Raw genomic sequence first — 16,181 nt, 5'->3', positions numbered from 1 at the left:
CTCTCTTTTTTTGCATCAATGGCTCCCCTTAGCTCACCACCCTCACACCCTCACCTTTACCAACTAAGGTGGGACTCCTCTCACTCACTCTTTTTGTTATTCCCAAGGAACTAACAATGAGATTTATAGAAGGGGGGTTGAATGTAAATCTCAAAACTTTTTCAAGTTTTGAGCAATTTCAGAGGCTAAGTGTTTTGATGAACAATTGTATGTGAATTGCTTTGAGCAGGTGCAAACAGATATATATTCAAGACACAAATGTAAAGAACACAAAAGCTTCAAAAACTTTTCTGGTGGATTTGTTGTTCCACCAGAGATGTGTATTTCAGAAAATCTGTGATTCAAAGAATTGATCACAGCTGCGTCCTAGAACAAACTAGATGATTTTCTCTCTATATTTTTCTAAACAGCTCTGGAAAATTCATCATCTAATTACTAGCTGCAACTTGGTTTATATATCACCAAGTTTACAAGTGAAGACAAAAATAAAAAACAATATTTAAAATAGTTCTTCATATATTTCTTCTTCATTTCTCTATCCAATGCAATCTAGGATAATCTGTGAATCTTTGAATACTTCCTTGTTTGCACCAGAATGGAAATGATGCATTTTCTTGATTCCTCCAAGAGGCTACCACATTCCAATTGTCTCTATCAACCCATGTGCCTCTGTCATCTTATGAATTTTCACTGTCAACTGCTATTGAACTGAGCATCCGTTGAAGCTTTCATCCGTTGATGGCTTTATCCGTTGATACTTTATCAGTTGAAGCTTTACCCGTTGATGCACTAATCCGTTGATGGATGTTATCCGTTGAAGCTTTAGAGACATCCGTTGAAGCTTTGTTTCTCATCTGTTGAAGGCCTTTAATTTATCAGTTGATACTACTTCATTTATACAAATTTACAAGGCATGAAATATTTATAATTAGCCCTCCTATTTGCATATCCACTAGTAGTCAACATGACTTATAATTTCCCACAACTTCTAAGAATTATAACTTAAATACGGAAACTGAAATGTGCTACAATACTAAACTTATTTCTAAGTAAAGCTACTCCATCAACGGATAGCCAGAATGGTCTTATCTGTTGAGGCTACAAACACTACATTTCTACTTAAGTGTTTTGCTTAACTTATCATCGAACTAATACACATATTCCTAACAATCTCCCCCTATTTATGTCTACTAGAATTGTAGGCATAAATTTAGGTTTAACTTGATGATAACAAAACACTTTACAAATATATGAGCTGAAATCAATTAGAAAAGTGCTGCAAAAGTGTATGTACTGAGATAGAATTGAAGAATTACATTGTTTCCAAGGATGCTCCTTTAGACTGAGCAGATTATTTTCTTTTCCTTTGTTCCCTTGTTTTCTTCCCTAGCCTCCTGTCATTTTCCTCTACTTGGAGTTGGAGTTGTCTGTAAAATTCAGCTTCATCTTCTTTACTGATATCCAACTTACATTGCATGTCCTTGAGAGTTTCATTACTGGCAATTTTAAGCTGGTCTTCAAGTCTGAAAAATCTTCTGACTCCTTTATTGTCTCTGAACTCCATCAGCCAATGAGGTGATTTATGAATTGTAATTCCATGCTCAGGGATGAGTAATGTTCTAGGAAAGGAATTAGACTCCCACCAAGTTTTCCTTATGCTGGCAATCTTGTTGAGAATCTCAGTTTTGGCAGTTCTGGTAAAGCCAGAATCCCTTTTGATAGCTGAGTAGACTCTAACTAAGGTAGAATAGCCCTCATTCAGAATTCTTTGAAGAGGCCAAGTCCTTTCCTCACTTCCTTTATACTTGAACACTAGCCTTTCTGGTAGCTGTTTGTAGGTACTTATTCCCCTTACTTCCTCCAGCTCATCCAAATAGAGTTCAATATCTGTATACTCCTTTATGTCACAAATGTGAACATAATCATCCTTTGAGGCTTGTGGCTTAGGCTTAGGTTTATGTTTCTGAGTGAATTTACTTGAGGTTAGGGGAGGTGTTGATTTGGATTTTCTTTTCAATATCTTTGGTGGTGGAGAGGTAGTTAGGAAGGTAGGCAAGTTGATGGTGTCCCAATCAATAGGTTCCTCTTTAGGGGATGATTGGCTCACCATGGACATTTATACTGGGATCATCAACAAAAGGTTCAGGAATGGAAGGTAGTGGTTTGGATTTTGATTGGGTTTCCATAGTGTCATCTCCACTATTTCTTTTTGCATTGGCCTTCTTTCTGTTCCCTTTCTGCCATTCCTTTCTTTCCTCCCTTCTTTCCTCCACACTATCATCAGCCACATTCCCCATATCCACATTTCTGATTTCAATCTTGTCTTCTTCACTCTTGTCTTCAATCTTCTTCTTTTATTTAGTCTGACTTGATTTTAGCTGTTTTTCAAGCTTTGCTTGTGCTCTTTTGTCAGCCTTCAGCTTTTTAGCTTCTTCCTTTAACCTCATGGTTTCTTCCCTCTTGGTTATTGAGAATTTGGGATGTCCTTGCATCACACAGATGCTCTTTCCCTCTCTATAGATGATAGCCATGTTCATTCTTTCCCCCTTCTACTTTATTCTCCCCCTTTTTGTTATCATCAAGGAGAGGAGTCAATCCTTGTGCTTTAGCCAGTTGCATTAGAAGACTGGTCTGAGACTGTTGATTTTGAAGAATGGTGACCACAGAGTTTTCAATAACTTGAACTCTGTCTTCCAATTTGGCCAGCTCCTTTTCAGCATCTGATTCTCTTCTCAGTCTCAGTAACAAGTCCTGCATGGTACCATAGGGCATGATTGAGTCCAGTTTCTCAGAATTGTAGGACTTCAAGTCAGCTATATCCTTTTTGAGTTCATCCATACTCAGATTCTGTCTTAATTGCTGTAGCTTCATGAGATGTAGAGAATCTAGGTGGGCTTGAAGAATAGCCTTGGTACCAGTATTTGAGGTGTTCTGAATGGCCTTTTGGATAGACATGACTTGTTTGACTAAGGATACATTGAATTGTCCTGGTGTAGACTCCTTTGTCAATGCCTATTCAGGTAAATCTGGAATGGAACTTGGGCCTTCATCTCCCCCTAAGTTCATGCTTCCATCAAATGAAACAGAGTCATCATCATTAGAATTTACTCCAATTTTTTCAGATGGCTAACCAGCTGTAGAAGGCATCAAGTTGATAGCAGCTTTATCCCTTTGTAGAGATTCTGAGGTATGTACTAGATTTAAAGTCTTCTCTGCCTCCTCATTTCCCTGAGTAGCCAACAGTTGATAGGCTAACACAGGATGAGTAAAAGTGTCAGCATCCATGGAAATGTTATCAATTATAGCTTTGTAATGTTGCTGAAATTGTCTTTCCTTTTCAGCATCATCCACAATCATTGACTCATGAGCAATGGCTAGATCCACCCTTATACCTTCTGTACCTGCTTTTCTCTCAATTTCTCTCTTTTCTTGCATCAGGGGCTCCCCCTGGTTCACACTCCTCACACCCTCACCTTCACCTACTAAGGTGGCACTCCTCTCACTTTCTTTTTCCATGCTGGAAGATATAGCATGCATATTTAGACTCTCAAGCTCTCCTTTTTCCTGGGAGCAACCCAGCCTCTCACTCAAATTTTCACTCCCTTCCCTCAATCTTAGAAGTGATTGTACTGTAACCATGTCTTCTACACTTGGAATTAATTCAGTTGTTTATGTAGAGGCTATCAACAGATAAGGAGTATCCGTTAAAGTGGAAACTGATGGTATCAACGGATAACTGATGTTAAGCTTATCCGTTGAAGAACAACCACTTGTCAACGGATGAGAGATATCCGTTGAAGAGAGAAAAGAAGTAGAAATTGAAAGTGACATAATTGTTGAATCTGTGTGGATTGATTTTAATTTAGGTGACACAGATTCTTCAACTAAGTCTGAAAGAATTGGCTGATGATCCAACAAATCATCTAAAAGATGATGAACACCATTATTTGAGTGGGACTCCTCCCTGAGTTGTAAAGAGGGAGAATCAGGAATTGATGTGAATATCATATCCACATCCAGAGATGGTGATGGAGAGTTTGGTGATTGATGTGTGTCAATTTTGAGAGAATGGGGCTGTGACTCAACATTTGTTGGAGTCACATCAAGCTGAATTTGAGAAGGCATAGATACAGGTGGGTGTATCTGTGCAGTGTGTGAACCCTGTGTGGAAACTAGGGTTTTGACCCTTTTTCTTCTGGTAAAGGCTTTTACAGGTGAGTGTGTGGCTTCAGTGTCCCTCCCTCTTTTGTTCTGTGTCCCTGGTTGGGGACTATTTTCAATAGTTGCATCCAGTGTCCCTCCCTCTTTTGTTCTGTGTCCCTGGTTGGGGACTATTTTCAATAGTTGCACCCTTTTGGGAGGATGCAACTAGGGATAAGTTTGAATCCTTTTTAACCACCATAGTCTTTTGAGAAATTGTGGCTTGGCTAGCTGGGGTATCACTCACCTCTCCTACCTTATCCTGGGGGTTTTCTTGATGTTCACCCCTCCCCTCACCACTCACACCCTGTTCACTCCCCTCAGGGTTTATGGTAGTTGTTACAACTGTTGTCTTTTGAGAAACAACAGAGGTGGCTTTCTTTGACTTTGGTTTTGAAACTTTAGGTTTGGTGGCCTTGGTAGGAATCTGTTGGGACAAAAACACAGATTCCATGGCCACACTTGAAGGCAAAGAAATGATGGGGTTGGAAGTAGTAGGAGTTGAAGAAGTATTTACCTCACTTACCTGAGGTGCATTCGTGATTGGTAAGTATACCAATGGCACCTGATTGTTGAGGTTAATTCTCAAAAGGTCTGCAAGGACCCTCTTCTCTTGTGCCCAACATTTGAGTTTATTACTCTCATTGGTTATGACCAAACCTTCAGCAACATGGTTAGCCAATAACATAAAGAATCTAGCATAGTAGATGTTATGAGGTCTATTAGCCTTGTTACCTAACCTAGTACCCAATTATAGCATAACATAATTGCTAAAATTAAAGTACCTATCAGAAACTAGTATATAGAGCATATTAACAAAAGATGAAGTTATTGCATCAAAATTACTAATTTTCCCAGAAAAAACCTTGATAAAGGCATCACCAAAAAAACTCCATTCTTTCCTAGGCCTTTTCTCCTAATACTTCCTAAACTAGTAGAGTCAAAGGAATAGCCTATGGAATCTAACATGCTAGATACATCATTATCAGTGTGTGGTATCATGGCATTGTTTTCAGGTAGCTTAAAACATGACTATATATCATCACAGTTAATACAGTACTCTTTACCTTTGAGAGAGAAGGTGATGGTCATATCAGTGGGGTTGAACTCTGCAGTTGTCCAAATCTCCTCAATTACCTCACAGTAAATCGTTGGGGCTTCCAGCATTGCATAGCTTAGTTTGCAGTTTTTGATGAAGTCCATCATCTTGTGATAATCTGAGTGGGATTCGTTCTTTTCCACCAAAGCTACGAAATTGTTTTTCTCATAGACAAATCCAGATTGGGACATTATCTTTACTACAGGTGCCATTGTAGTGGGTAGAGGTTGCAGAGAAAGGTTGAGAGTTTTGGGAGAGAAAGACAGTAAAAGCTTTTGAAAAATTGCAAGAAAGCGTAAAGTGAAAATAAGAATTCAAATGAGCTTTTATACTTTCTCAAATTAAAACATAAAGAGAATAATTAATCAATATTTTTCAGCAAATTACAGCCATTTGAGAATAAAGACAAACTGTATGTATTCTAAAAACTGCCTTTAATACACATACATACAACTGTGTATAGATATATGTATCAACGGTTAAGTAAAAAGAATCAACGGCTGTGACTTACTTAAAACGACTGATGTGACACTTCAATGGATGAGGTAAACAGTTATCCATTAAAGATTAACACAGTTTTATCCGTTGAAGGATAAAATTACCAGAAATGTATTTGTCTTTCAACGGATAATGAGCATCCGTTGATAGAACAGTTTTGGCTTTCAACGGATAGGGAATATCCATTGATAGAATAGACTTTACTTAAAGCCAACTTTATTCTTGCAACAAATTCATTTCAGGCTACAATACAAATTACAATAAGGACATGAATTTATGAATAATTAAGCATACCTAGCTCGCTTACTAATCTTGTGAATGTTGATTCATCCAGTGGCTTGGTAAATATGTCTGCAATCTGTTTTTCACTTGGAACAAAATGAAGTTCCACTGTACCATTCATCACATGTTCCCTTATGAAGTGGTACTTGATGTCAATGTGCTTGGTTCTTGAGTGCTGCACTGGATTTTCAGTAATGGCAATGGCACTTGTGTTGTCACAGAATATTGGAATTTTGTCAACATTTAGCCCATAGTCAACTAGTTGATTCCTCATCCATAGTATCTGTGCACATCAACTACCAGCAGTAATGTACTCAGCTTCAGCTGTTGATGTAGAAACATAATTTTGCTTCTTACTGAACATGACACAAGCTTATTCCCTAGAAATTGACAGGTGCCAGTTGTACTTTTGCTGTCTATCTTGCAACCTGCATAATCTGCATCTGAGTAGCCAATTAGATCAAAACCAGACTCTCTAGGGTACCAAATTCCTAGATTTGGAGTCCCTTTGAGATATCTGAAAATTCTTTTAATAGCAACTAAGTGAGATTCTTTAGGGTCAGCTTCAAATCTAGCACAGAGACATGTAGAAAACATTATATCAGGTCTACTAGCAGTTAAATATAGAAGTGAACCAACCATGCCTCTATAACTTGTAATGTCCACAGACTTTTCAGCCTTGTTTAATTCAAGCTTGGTGGCAGTGGCAATGGGAGTTTTTGCAGATGAACATTCCATTAAGTCAAACTTCTTTAAAAGATCATAAATATATTTAGTTTGACTAATGAAAATTCCACCACTAACTTGTTTAACTTATAAACCAAGAAAATAAGTTAGCTCTCCCATCATGCTCATTTCATATTTACTTTGCATTAACTTAGAAAACTTTTTACAAAGCTTATCATCTGTAGAACCAAATATAATATCATCTACATAAATTTTGAACAAGTATTGTAGAGCCATTAACATTTCTAAAGAAGAGAGTTTTGTCAACAGTACCTCTCGTGAAGTAATTATCTAGGAGAAATTTTGACAAAGTCTCATACCAGGCTCTAGGTGCTTGCTTTAGTCCATAGAGTGCTTTCAACAGATAATACACATAGTCTGGAAAATTTGGATCTTCAAATCCTGGGAATTGGCTCACATAAACTTCTTCCTCCAATTCTCCATTCAGAAATGCACTCTTGACATCCATTTGATAGACTTTGAAATTAGCATGGGCTGCATAGGCTAGAAAAATTCTGATGGCTTCTGTTACGACCGACATTTTATGTAATATTATTTGTGAATTTGGTATAATATTAAGTCAAATGAAAATATATTCAATGATTGTACGTTTGTGTGAGTGAAAATTTCTGCATTATAAATTTGCTTTGGGTAGTATATGATTTTTCAAAGCAAGAGTTTATTTAATTTCTTTATTTTTGATTTATAAGGAATATTCTAAGCTTTGGAAAAATCTTCTTTTAAAAGGCATTTTGTTCACAAATTTTGAAAATGATTTTATAAAGTCTCTAAAAATACAAGTTAATTTATGGTATAAATTTTATAATTTTTGAACTTGTATTTTATTTTATAAAAATAAATCATTATAAATTTTAGTTGTCATATTTATCAAATTACATGAATAACCTTGCATGCAAACTCTCTTCTATTTAATCAAAGGGCAAAGAAGACATTCTCAACCCCACTAACTCACATTTTGCTAACCAATTTACCCCTTTACCCTTGCATGCAAATCTACCTAACTATATTGGAGGGTTACTCTTGTAAAATCTCAAACCCACTCACATTATAGTCAAATCAATGCATAAAAACAAGTGCAAGAAGTGATCATCACCTCCCTTCACCACACCACTTCACTCTCTTCTCCCTCCCTCCTCCCTCACCTCTCGGTTTTTCCCCTCCCCTCTCGGCAACCACCAAAACCGAGCCCCATCCCCTTCTTTCTTCAACTCTCACTCAAACAATCATCTTATATCCAAGTAATTTTACTCCCTATATGTTATTCTTATATATATTTCAAAAGTTTAGAGTGAAAAACCTATGTTTTGACCTTGCATGGTGATGTTTTTGTTAAACTCAAAGTGAACCTCCTTGATTCTTGTGAATCTAAGGCTTTCACCATGAGATATAGTATCATAGGGTCAAGAATGGCTAGACATAAGAATGTTATACTTATGAAATGTTGTTCTTACCCTAATCCGTTCGGCCATGACTTGATAGGAGCCGAATGGATGGTGTTTTGTTGCCTTGTTACATTTTTGTGTATTTTGTGATGATAACGTGAATTTTATAGTAAAAGCTTGATAAAACCCTTTTGCATGCTAGTTGATCATTTAGTTGTAATCCATGTTAGGCTTGCATGTTGAATTATGATAAAAATTTATTTGGAAATCATGTTGCTTTGGCTTGAAAGATCCGAAAGCATGCATGCATGTAAATCACTTTTGATTTTTTTTTTTTTGGAAGTTTTGATCATTTAGATTCATGTTGTTAGTGAGCCTTAATTTCAGTAGGAATAATGTATTAATATTGATTTATACTTCTTATTGCATGGTAATAATTCATGGTTATCTATTATAAAAAAAAAAATATCTTGTTGCTTCAAGAGCATAAAGGTTTGTGATTTGTAAAGAGTAGTCTCTTTTGTTTTGCCATAGTTGCACCTTAGGTAAGGATGATCTCACCAAGGTTATTTTGAGAAAAAGGGAGTTAGTTCAGTAGAATACCATGTATAAGTCTTTGTTTAAGTTTTGAGTTGTTGTTAGATAGGTTTGTCAAGTCAAAGCCTTGGAAAAATGAGAGTTATAGTTTCTGCAGAAAAATCAGTTTAGTACCCTGAGGTTTAGAGTGAGTTTTGACCATGTCATTGATGTGCACTTTGAGGCCCAAGCTACCAGAAGTTAGTATGGGGAGTATATAATAGGTTTTAGGAGTTGGTTGGAGGTTTGCATGTCATTTGGTTAGGTGCACAAGTAGAATAACAAAATCTGTCCAGCAGGGGACAGTTTTGTTGCAACTTAGAAATAGGGAGATTTGGCCATGTCATGGGTAGGCCCTCATTAGGCCCAATTGGGCCTTAGTTAGAGGGTATGTCATAGAAGTTTTTCCAACCATAGTTCATAGGATATGAGCTAGAACCATGTGTCACAAGATAATTCAAGTCAGGGCATTTTCTGCCCAGAAAAACAGGGGAACCTTGGACTTTTAGCTTAGGCCCAAGAAGGCCCAAGCCAGGCCTTTGAGCCACATCAAGCTTGTGAGATGCCCTTAGGTCAGGAGAGTCTTGTGTAAAAATTTTGAAGAAAAACTTGTAGTTTAAGAGTGTCTAATGCACTCAAGAAACCTTAGTTACCATTCTGAAATTTGCACCAGTGAGCACTTTCACTTATCACATAGCTTTAGAACACTTAGAAGTGAGTATTAGGTCGACCACCATAGTTGTAAGATAGTATAAGGTCAGTAGAGCAAAAGGCACAAGTAAGGGTCAATAGGTTTTGGATAATTTAGGAAAGGCACATTGAGTTAGGAAGCCCAAATTTGAAGACTTTGTTTAGTTAGCGACCAAGTGACTTAAGTGGTGAGTCGAGATCATCCAAGCCTAGTGTGGCATTATGGTGTATATGATGTTATTTGGTATTAATATACGATATGTGATTATGTGGCTACGTGTGTACATTTGAAAATATAATGGTGGATATGAATTAAGTGCGTATAGGCCTAAGTGCCATCCATGTTTTATTTTGGGTTGTAAATAGGTTAAGATGGTAAGAATATATTATAATGAGGATTATTATTATTTATGTAGGATCTCGAGATAAGGGAAAACTTGCCATAAAAGTCGAGTGAAGCTCCAGTTGTTGCTCCTACCAGTCAGACCAGACCAGTCTATCTCAAGGCAAGTGATTCAACTTGACCTTCGTATTTACTGTAAACAGTTCATATATATATATCGATGCAATTATCCTGAGTCATTTTGATATATTTAAATCAAGCGTATCTTTTGTTTATCTTTGAGTTACATAGAGATGCCATGAACCCTCGAGTACGTATTGCAAGTAGTTCAAAAGTCTTTCATGATAGTTTAATGCCATGATAAAATAGAGATCTGTTATAATACTTTATTGATCCTTTTGATTATCATGCTATTGATCCCTGAGAAATCTTGATATTGCACCCTGATGCTTTGATTCAACTCTTGAAATAACCTCGATAGAAACTTTATCTTGATACCTAAAAGCCAATCATTTCTTAAATTCATTCATGATTGTTTGATAACCCTATCCTTACCCAAAAGCTTGATACCCTGTTATATCTTGAGCTGATGATCACTTTCTTTATATTTTAACACCTCTATCCTATTGGAACCAGTGATGCTTATCTTCTTGATGTTCTAATACCTATACCTTGTCTACAACCATTGCTTTAAGCCTAGTTTGGCATTACTCTTTCATATTATCCAATAGCCTTGCTCAATTTCCTTGTCAAAGTTCTTGTTTATGGAAACCTCTCAATTACCCTAATATAGTAAAGTCTAGTGGATCATGGCCCTGAGATTTAGTGTCATATTTCCAGTGTTTCAAGTTGATCTATAATCCCTTGATAAAAATGATTACAGTCGAAAGAGATTTTGTCATAAATTGGCATCAGTTTTTAAAATGATTAAAATGTGGATTTTTCAGTCCCAAAGGGGGATAAATGTTTTCTTTGAATGGTGGATCTGGACTGAGACGCGAGTCCTTTCCACACTTATATTAGGCTTAAAAGTTGCCTAGGGATTCCCAATAATGTTTTAGAACCCAGCGAGGTTCGGGATTACTTCGCGGCTGATCACCGGCTGTAATCCGTAGCGTCATAAAATGATTTTGATTAAGAATGATTTTAAAATTGTTTTGATGCAAGCATAATGATGCCAACTCACATAAGTTTTATCTCTCGTTATCATTGATTATGTCTTTCCATTGTCATTCCTAAAGGTATATCTCGATTTATGTTTTGCGTTGTACTGTTAGCACTTGTTGAGCTTTTGGCTCACTTCTTGCTTACCCTGATATTACAGCTAGCAGCTATGGTTAGATTCAAGCAGACTGCCCGTAAGACCTGTGATGCTGATGCTTATGTTCGAGCTCAGGTAGAATAAGTAATAATAGCTGTGAGGATTCGGTATTTGTAATCAGATGTAATAGCTGGTAGTGATGGGCTGTTCCAAACCCTAAACTGTAAGATCTTGGATTGGTTGTGTATCCTTCATTAAAATGATGTAATAGCTATATTTATTTCGCTATTTAAGTTGGGGGTGTGACAGCTTCAAGTCTTGCAACTGGAGCAAATGTCTCATCAAAATCTATTCCCTCTTGTTGAGAATAGCCCTTGGCAACCAATCTAGCTTTATTTCTTATGACAATGCCATTTTCATCCATCTTGTTTCTGAATACCCATTTTATGTCAATGGAGCTCTTGTTCTTTGGCTTGGGTACCAACTTCCATACATTTTGTGTCAATGGAGCTCTTGTTCTTTGGCTTGGGTACCAACTTCCATACCTTGTTCCTCTCAAATTGGTTTAGCTTCTCTTGCATTGCTAAAATCCAATCTGGATCCAATAGTGCTTCTTTCACTCTCTTAAGTTCTTCCTTTGATAGAAAACTACTATATAGACATTCATCTTGAGTAGCCCTTCTAGTTTGCACCTTAGATGTTGCATCACCAATTATCAATTCAAAAGGATGATTCTTGGTCTATTTCCTTTGAGGTGGTAGATTAGCTCTAGATGAGGTTGCCTCAGTATTGTCATGATGTGAGATAGAGTGTTGATTGGTTGAAACTCCCCCTGAGTTACTGATCCTTTGAAAGGAACCGGGAGTTCTATCAACTGATGAAGTAAATTGATTATCCATTGATAGATTATGATCAACGGATGCTTCATTATGTACTTCAACGGGTGATGCACTTTTTCTTTCAACGGATGCTGCATTACTTCTATCAACGGATGCTGAATTATGACTTTCAACTGATGCAACATTTTGTGCATTATCCAGAGGCAGACTTTGAATCCTTTTCGAAGTTTCTTCTCCATCATTTTCGTCTTCACTATCATCACAATATATCTCAATGTTGTCAAATTTGAGTCCTTCATGATGTCCCTCATCTGTTAGTCCATCAATCTTTTTATCATCAAACACAACATGCACAGATTCCATAACAATGCTGGTTCTTAGATTGTAGACCCTATATGATTTTCCAGCAGAATAACCAACAAATATCCCTTCATCAGCCTTTGCATCAAATTTTCCTTTGTGATCAGGTTGGTTCCTTAGAATGTAGCATTTGCACCCAAAATCATGAAGGAAGTTTAAGGTTGGTTTTCTTCTCTTGAATAATTGATAGGGAGTCATGCCTTTTGCCTGATTGATTAGAGAAATATTCTGAGTGTAACATGCACAGTTAACAGCCTCAGCCCAAAAATATGTTGGGAGTTTTGACTCTTCAAGCATTGTTCTTGCAGCTTCAATTAGTGATCTGTTCTTTCTTTCCACCACACCATTTTGTTGTGGAGTCCTTGGAACTGAGAACTCATGCATGGTCCCATTTTCTTCACAGAACAACCTCATGGTAGAATTCCTGAACTCAGTTCCATTGTCACTCCTGATATTTCTTACTTTGAAATCTGGATGATTGTTGACTTGCTTGATATGATTGATAATGATTTCACTAGCTTCATCCTTTGATCCAAGAAAGTAGGTCCATGAAAACTTTTAGAAATCATCTACAATCACTAGGCAATATCTTTTCCTTGAGATTGACAATATATTGACTGGTCCAAAAAGATTTATGTGTAGCAGTTGTAATGGTTCATCAGTTGCTGATTCAAGCTTCTTACTGAATGATGCTCTCTTTTGCTTTCCTTTCTGACAAGCATCACACAGTCCATCCCTTGAGAATTCCACTAGAGGCATTCCTCTAACTAAGTCCTTTTTGACTAGATCATTCATTGTCTTGAAATTCAAATGGGACAGCTTCTTATGCCATAGCCAACTTTCATCTTGACTTGCTTTGCTGAAAAGACAAGTAATTGATTCTGCATCTGTAGAGTTGAAGTCAGCTAAGTACACATTCCCTTTTCTAACTCCAGTTAGAACTACTTTGTTGTCCTTCTTACTTGTGACAACACAGGCTTCAGAATTGAAGGAAACAGTATTCCCTCTGTCACATAGTTGACTGATGCTCAATAGATTGTGTTTGAGACCATCAACTAATGCAACTTCATCAATGATGACATTTTCTTTTGAAATCAAGCCATATCCCATAGTGAACCCTTTATTGTCATCTCTAAAGGTTATGCTAGGGCCAGCTCTCTCCTTGAACTCTGTGAGCAGGGTGAAATCTCCTGTCATGTGCCTTAAACAACCACTGTCCAAGTACCATAGATTCCTTCTTTTTCCCTGCACACAACAAAATCAAATCAAGTTGATTTTGGTACCCAAGTTTCCTTGGGTCCAGCCTTGTTAGTCTTTTTCCTAGACTTCATACTTCCTGCACCTTTTCACTTAGGTAACTTTGGGTCAGCCTTAGTCTCAGATGTAGTTGGTTGAAGTGTAGGGTTAGTCACTGAATCATTTAGCACATTTGGTTGAATTTGATAAGGAATAGATTGTGCAAACATGTTATTCCACATAGGCATGTTGTATGGCATTTGAGGCATACTGAATACAACAAAATAAGGATTATTAACATATGGCATGTTTGCAAAATGTGCATGAGGATTCTGTTGAGACATAACAGGCATAACATGCAGAGGTGACATAGACATGTTAGGCATGGAAGGAGTTAAAGGCATGGGAGCATTCTTAACAGACTTGCAATTAGCAGATAGATGATTAACACTTTTACAATGCACACAGCTTTTTCTAGGAGCAAACTTATTAGGTGTGTAATTGTTGTGCTTGTTAATCCCTACCTTCCCATTTCTATTAGATTTCCTTTTAGTTTCCTTTTTATCCTCAACCAACTTAAGCCTATTTTTCAACTGATCTAAAGTCATGTGTCCTATGTTCACCTTACCGGCATCTTTGGATGTGCTAGCCTCTTCTTTGACAAAGTTCTTGGAAGTTGAACCAAACTTCTTATTGAGATTTTTCAAATTGTCCGTTTTAGAATCACTTTCCTGTTTTAATTGATGAGCCTTCAACGGATGCTCCTTTTCTTCCTTCAAAAGATAACTTTCATCATCCGTTGATTCCACATCTGTTGACAATCCATCAATTAATTCTACTTCCTTTTTGTTTTTCTTTCAGGAATTCTCACAGAGTGATTCAATTCCCTGAACCTTGACAATCTGAGTACTAACATCCCTAGATGTTTTCCAGGCCTTGATTACCTCTTGCTCACGTTCTAGTTGTTTAGAAAGATTTTCTACTTTCTTAATAGACTCTTCTAGTTCACTCTCAACAGATAAGCATTTGATTTTAATCTTTTCAAGCTCAATTACCTTGCCCTCTAACACAGCATTCCTATCACTTAAAAACAAATTAGTTTCTTTAATTCTTGTGTTCTCTTTAGCTAGTGATTTAAGGGAAACACATAAATGATATAATTCATTGGACATATCATTTATAACTTCATTGCATTTATTTTTAGAAAGCCGAGAGAGGTCAGTAGTAATTACCTGGTTGCTTGATGAACTAGTTTCATTTTCATCAGAATTAGCCATCAGGGCTAGGTTGACATACTCCATATCATCATCTTCATTGGCTCCATCAGCTGCCCAGTCATTTTCCTGAGTCAGAAAAGCTTTTTCCTTTTGTTTGAGCAAATCGAAATATTTCTTTTTGTAATCCACTTGTTTAAATTTCTTCTTTTCATAAGTTGGCTTTCTGCACTCATTTGCAAAGTGTCCACTTATGCCACATTTATAACATTTGAACTTAGATTTGTCCACCATGTTCTTGTTTGGTTTAGTGAATTTAGTATTTTTCTTGAATTTCATCTTTGCAAACCTTCTGGACAGAAAAGCCAGATGTTCATCAACATCATCAGAATCATCTTGACTGGAATTGTCTTCAACCTCAGCTACTTGCTCCTTTCCCTTGCTTGATTCTGATTTGCTTTTGCCAATTTTGAGACTTTGCATTGTCTTTTCTTCATTCCTGGCTTCAGTTCTCTCATTGTCAGCTACAAGTGCAACTGATCCACTTTTTCTCTGTCCCTTTTCCAACAGCTCATCTTGCTCCATTTCAAGTTCATAGGTCTTCAAAATTCCATATAATCTTTCAAGTGTGAAGTCCTTATAATCTTGAGAATTCCTTAGTGAAACAGTCATAGGTTTCCATTCTTTTGGCAGAGACCTCAGAAATTTTAAGTTGGAATCCTTGACTTGGTACACTCTGCCATACAGCTTCAATCCATTCAACAGTTTCTGAAATCTATTGAAGGTATCATTCAGTGATTCTCCTTCTTTAAAATGAAAATATTCATATTATTGAATGAGAAGCTGCATTTTGTTTTCTCTAACTTGTTCAGTACCTTCACAGATAAGTTGCACAGTATCCCAAATTTCCTTAGCAGTTTGGCTGTTGATGACATTATCAAACGTATCTTGGTCAAAGCCATTAAATAGAATATTCATGGCTTTCTTGTCCTTGTGAACCTCTTCAATATCTTCATTAGTCCATTTTGCTTTTGGCTTGGGAATAGACTGTCCAACAGCAACGGTGGCAGTGGCAGCTGTGGCCACCTTGTGAGGGATGTGAGGACCAATTTTAATGCAGTTAATGTAGCTTTCATATTGAGAGAGAAGATGTAGATGCATCTTCACTTTCCAGTGATGATAGTTATCTCTTTCCAGGATTGGAATCTTTACTCCAATATCCTTCTTACTCATGATGTTAGTAGAATAGATCTTTAAACTCTTTGTATGTTAAGAGCTTGCTCTGATACCAATTGTTATTCCCAAGGAACTAACAATGAGATTTACAGAAGGGGGGTTGAATGTAAATCTCAAAACTTTTTCAAGTTTTGAGCAGTTTCAAAGGCTAAGTGTTTTGATGAATAATTGTGTGTGAATTGCTTTGAGCAGGTGCAGACAGATATATATTCAAGACG

Source organism: Apium graveolens, chromosome 9 (assembly GCF_009905375.1).
Source record: "Apium graveolens cultivar Ventura chromosome 9, ASM990537v1, whole genome shotgun sequence".
Taxonomy (NCBI): Eukaryota; Viridiplantae; Streptophyta; class Magnoliopsida; order Apiales; family Apiaceae; genus Apium; species Apium graveolens.
Note: the sequence above shows the minus strand (reverse complement) of the source record.